The 5,433-nt window shown below is 45.8% G+C and overlaps 1 long non-coding RNA gene across 2 annotated transcripts; it reads left to right on the forward strand.

The window, feature by feature from the left end:
• Positions 1-743: 743 nt before the first annotated feature.
• LOC127697732 (uncharacterized) lies at positions 744-3,416 on the forward strand. 2 transcript variants are annotated; one of them, XR_007980516.1, is made up of 4 exons: positions 744-1,030; positions 1,198-1,680; positions 2,071-2,273; positions 2,599-3,416. It is a non-coding gene; the product is annotated as an uncharacterized LOC127697732 (long non-coding RNA). The 2 variants fall into 2 exon arrangements; XR_007980517.1 differs by having other exon boundaries at positions 755-1,030; positions 1,437-1,680.
• Positions 3,417-5,433: the final 2,017 nt, after the last annotated feature.

Here is a 5,433-nt window from a genome sequence, read left to right on the forward strand (position 1 = left end):
TTACAATGGGCTGGGTCATCCCTCATCAGTCACCAGTCAAGAAAATGTTCCACGGGCTCAACCATTGGCCAATCTAGTGAGGGTATTTTCTCAATTGAGGTTCCTTCTTCCCAATGACCCTGGCTGGTGTTAAGCACCATTGGCCCTTTCGCAACCTGACACAGAAACATAACGTTATTCAGCAACAACCTTTTCTTTCTTATTTGTCCCCAAGATGTCATGTTAATGTCAATATCACCATATAAAACATTCCAACTTTAAAAATCCCAGTTTTTAAAAACTCAAACACTTTAAAATCCAGTTACTTTAAAACATTTAAAGTCTCTTTTAAAGTTCAAAATTATTCTAAAATATTCAAACTTTCTCTACAATATCTAAAGTTCCCCTAAAATATTCAAAGTCTCTCTAAAATTTCTGAATCTTTGTAAAATTCCTAAGTCTTTTTCTGTGCTCTCTGGTAAAATCAAAATTAAGTAAAATAAAATTAAGTTTACCCTTTCTTACTCCAGAAAGAAACAACCAGGACACAACTACAATCAAATCAAATAAACAAAACAAAACAAAACAAAAACGAAGTCCAACCAGGTAGAGTTCAGATCTTCATGTCTGCGACCTACTCACAAACCTCTGGGCTCCAAAGGGCCTTAAATGGCGTTCTCTGGCTCTGCCACCCATAGCTCATGTGGCTTATCTCTTAGGTTCAGGCAAACTCCAGTCCACAGCGGCTGCTGGCCTTGGCAGGCATTCCGTAACACTGGTATCTCCAAAACGCTCATCTCTCCACTGCAACAGGAGTGCACCTTCACTGGAGCCTCTTCTGGGCTCTCTTCGGGGACTCTGACCCTGCCGTACCACGCCAGCCTTCAGCCTCTCTCCACGCACCTTTCAGTCCTGAGCCTTCCAGGTCAACCGAGGCTGCACATTCACCAATGGCCTCTTCTGACCTCGCATGGTGCTAACCCCCAGCTGCTCTCCAGGACCCCTTCATGCCTTCCAAACCAATATTACCAAGTTCGGCTGCCTCCCCAAGGTACAGTTTTGGGTCTCTCTGGACCACAATTTCTGTGTGCTGACCCCGAGGAAACACTTCTCAGGAGATTTTTGCCTCAGTGATGCTGGTCTCTTCTTGATGATACGTAATTATTCTGCTAAGATTTATTGACAATATTTTCTAACCTCTTCCTTCTTTCTCTTCAGTGGGTGTCGATCCTAAGCTTAAATATCACAAAAGACTGCTTCATGGAAAGGTTTTTATTTATTTTTCAGTCTATTTTATTTTTTATTAATCATTTCATTCATTTACATCTCAAATGATATCCTACTTCTCCCTTACCCGTCCACAATCCTCCCCATCCCACATCTGCCCTCTCCTCTCTCCCTTTTGCCTCTATGAGGGTGCTCCCCCACTTACCACTCCTCCTGCCGCCCTGCTCCAGCATCTCTTTACGCTGAGGCATCAAACCTCCACAGGACCAAGGGTCTCCCCTCCCATTGAGGTTAGACAAGGCCATCCTCTGCCTCACATGTATCTGGATCCATGGATCCCTCCCTGTACACTCCTTGGTTGGTGGTTTAGCAGCCTTTAGTTGAAGATGTAAACCCTCAGCTCCTCCTGCATCACGTCTGCCTGGATGCTGCCATGTTCCTGCCTTGATGATAATGGACTAAACCTCTGAACCTGTAAGCCAGCCCTAATTAAATGTTGTCCTTATAAGCGTTGCTTTGGTCATGGTGTCTGTTCACAGCAGTAAAGCCCTAACTAAGACACCATCTTACTCCCACCACTGACAATACACAACAGACCAATGTTCTGTGACAAAGGGATCTTGTGGGAGCTAGTTTCATGAGTTTCTTGGCTATAGATGACATCCACCTTCTTTATTATGCCTCTATAGCTGTTTTGTCCATTTCCTTTAGCAACAAGCTCAGTTATGTTTTGGGAAGCAGTTTTCATGTTTGTACTTGTCCTGGGAAATCTTTTATTGTCTTACCAGGGAGGTCACTGTACTTTGAAAATGACATTGAAGTTTTCATGGCTTCCTGCTGTCTCAGAAAAAAAATTTACAACAGGTATCACCCGGGAGGTTGAGGGCAAATCCATTCATTGCCCATCCAGTTCAATCCAGAGTTCAGACTCTTCAGCTCAGCTTATAGCCCTGCATCGAGAGAGTGCACCAGCTCATGGCTGCGATTACTGTTAGTGAACGCCGCCTCATCTCCCGCACTTATCTTTGGAGTCTTCCCTCTCTTTGCAGTTTGCATATTATCCTGAGGTATGACGCTTACATATTATTTTTATTGCTACCATTTGGGGGCCACTGTCATGTTTTTGTAAATTAGGACTATTTACAATATCAACAACTAAAACTACAGATTAAATAAATGGAAACAATAATACATATCTGCTGGTACAAAACAAAACCTACACCTGGTAACTGAGTGTTGTTTTAAGTAAGCCATCCCTGGTGGGGCTGCGGGGCAGGGACCGAGGGTCCCATTTTAAGTGAATTTCTTTTCTGCCTCTGCTTCGTAACTTTCTTCTTGGTCCTAGGTGGTCTCTTTTTTATATTACTTCTCCCTTTCACCTTTATTTTTCAGGATCTGTTTTGAAGTCACAGGCAGTTGTGAGCTGTCTGACATGGGCGCTGGGAACTGGACTCAGGTCCTTCGAAACACAAGCAAGCGTTTCTAACTGCTGAGACATCTCTCCAGTCCCACCGTTCCCACTTTCCCATACATTTCTTTCCTTTTTTTTGAGAATTAGGAAAGGGAACATCGAAATGGAAATAGATCAGTCTACTGCTCTCACTGTACAGACATGGAAACTGAAGCTACAGAACTGTACGAACTGGACACCGAGGCTCAGTTGGCCGGGTCCTCGCCTATCATACACCAAATCCTGTTTCGTCCAGAGCTTCATTAAAGAGAGAATGGCTGTACATACCTATAATCGCAGCACTGGGGAGGAAGTGGGGACAGGAGAATCCCTGGGGCTTGCTGGTCACCAGTCCACCAAATCGGCCCTCTCTGCCTTCACCCCCATCCCAGGTGGGCTTCTGTCCTCTACACTGAGACCCATACAAGCACACTTAGCCTTCCATAGCCCCCTAAAGAAGAAGGAAATGGTTTCTTGTATGCTGACTAGTGCTAAACATCAACGTATGGAATCTGGGATTCCCTGCAGAGAGCTCGTGGGGTTGTCTTGGTTACCTTAGTGGGGGCCAGAAGGCCCACCTGCTATGGGTAGCATCCTTTCCCCTGCTGGAATCCCGGACTGTAGAAGTAGAAAAAAAGGAGGTGCCTATAGCAGAAAGGCCTCGCTGTTCTCTTTTCTGACTGATAAGCTGCCTCAAGGTCCTGCAGCCTGGACTTCACTGCTGTGGACTCTGTGAACTGTGAGCTCAGGTGAGCCTTTGCTGTCTCAGGTATTTTATCACAGCAGCAGGAAAAGAAATGAAAATGGACCCACCCCACCCCCTACCTCCACCCCCACCCCTACCCCCACCAGACACCCACATTCCTTCCCAGGGCCCCAAAGTCAGAGTCAGCCCACTGCTCGCCAATCTGGCCTGTGCTTGAGCTCGCCCCAGGCTCACACGGGGGCCTCTTCTCAGTTCCCCGATGCTCTGAAGATTTTTCTCCTCCAGAACTTTCTCAGAGCTGCTTATTAGTTTAGAGTGTTCCCACTTCCTCTTATGTCCCGGGTTGCCTCTTTCTCAGGATTTAGCTGAAATGTCATTTCTTTAGCTGGCACGACTATTTTGTTTGTCTGAAAGTTAAAAAAAGAAAAAGAAAAGAAAAGAAAAGAAAAGAAACCAAAACTCCCATTTGAAATACCCTAACTAGTAAAGGAACCCATTGGCTAGCTGCTGTCTTAGAAGTCTAGAAGTCGTCCTTGCTTCCAGAAAGTTTTGACCCATAGCTCCAAAGACCCTTTTCTTCTCAGGACAACAAAACCATGACCATATCTCAGGCTGCGTCCCCACTGCATCAGCACTGCTGGGGGACAAAGGGACAGTGACTTCCGAAGTCCAGGCAATCTCTCTCTCCCTGGCCTTTAGTGTGAGTGTACTTGTTCACGTGTGTTTGGATGCACCAGGCTTTGGTTACATGTGCAAGTGTGTATGTGCGGAGGCCAGAGGTAAATCTTGGGTGTCATTTTTCAGGAGCTCTTAAGTCCGAGGCAGGGTCTCTCATTGGACAGAGCTTACGGAATGGATTAGGCTTGCAGTTAAAAATGCTTCAGTAATCCCAGCACTTGGGAGGCAGAGGCAGGCGGATTTCTGAGTTCGAGGCCAGCCTGGTCTACAGAGTGAGTTCCAGGACAGCCAGGGCTACACAGAGAAACCCTGTCTCAAAAAACCAAAAAAAAAAAAAAAAAAAAAATGTTTCAGTTCCCAGCACCCATGTCAGCCAGATCATAACTGTCTGTCACTCCCGGGGATCCCCCTGTCTCCTTCCTCCCAGTGCTGAGATTACAAGTGTGTGCCACCTTGCCTGGATTTAAAAACACTGCTGCTGTTGTTGCGGCTGCCGCCTCCGCCGCCATCACCACCATCACCACCATCACCATCACCATCACCACCATCACTATCCATACCACTAGACAAACACATGGATGGTTCTGGGGCTAGAACTCAGGTCCTCATGTGCTCACAGAACTGTTTCCTAGGTCTCTCACTGGCCTCAACTGTATCACATACCCACATATTAACTAATCTCTTTGGGAGCAAGATGGTGGGTATAGGTTTCTTCAGCCAATCAGAACTCCCTTCCCAGCTCATGCTGTGCTTGCCTATAACAACTAGACTTAGTACAGGAGAAGGCTTACTTCCCAAACGGTAGAGGGTACTTCTGGGAGCTGACTTTGCAATTTGTTTGTTAGAGCACTTGCCTAGCAGGTACAAAGCCCTGGGTTCCATTCCCAGCTCTGCACAAACTGGACGGGGTGTGCTTAACCCCAGTCCTTGAGAGGAGATGCAGATGCTCTGTATCATCTAAGCCATCGTTGGCCACATATTGAGTTTGAGGCCAGTTCGGGTTATATGAAACCATATATATATGAAACTGTGTGTGTGTGTGTGTGTGTGTGTGGTTTGCATATATATACTTTTGGCAGAAAAACTGGAACATGACCATCTGGAGCATGAAGCAGTTTTATTGTATGTGTCCCAGCACATTCCCAGAGGTCCCGTCCCTGGCCAACACATCGAGGAAGTGCCCTGTTAACCTATGACGGAACCCCTCTCAACTTCCTTCTTATCACTGTTGAATGATTGTAAATATCCATCCCGTTCAGTGATTGATTTATGGTTTAGCTATCCCGTTGGGCTCTGAGTTTATGAAAGCACATACGCTTTCTTCATGCAGTGCTGGAATACACTAGAAAAGTAGTCTATGTTTTCTTAATGAAAGAGAAAAATGAACAACTTC

The sequence above is a fragment of the Apodemus sylvaticus genome, chromosome 12 (genome assembly GCF_947179515.1).
Source record: "Apodemus sylvaticus chromosome 12, mApoSyl1.1, whole genome shotgun sequence".
Classification (NCBI taxonomy): domain Eukaryota; kingdom Metazoa; phylum Chordata; class Mammalia; order Rodentia; family Muridae; genus Apodemus; species Apodemus sylvaticus.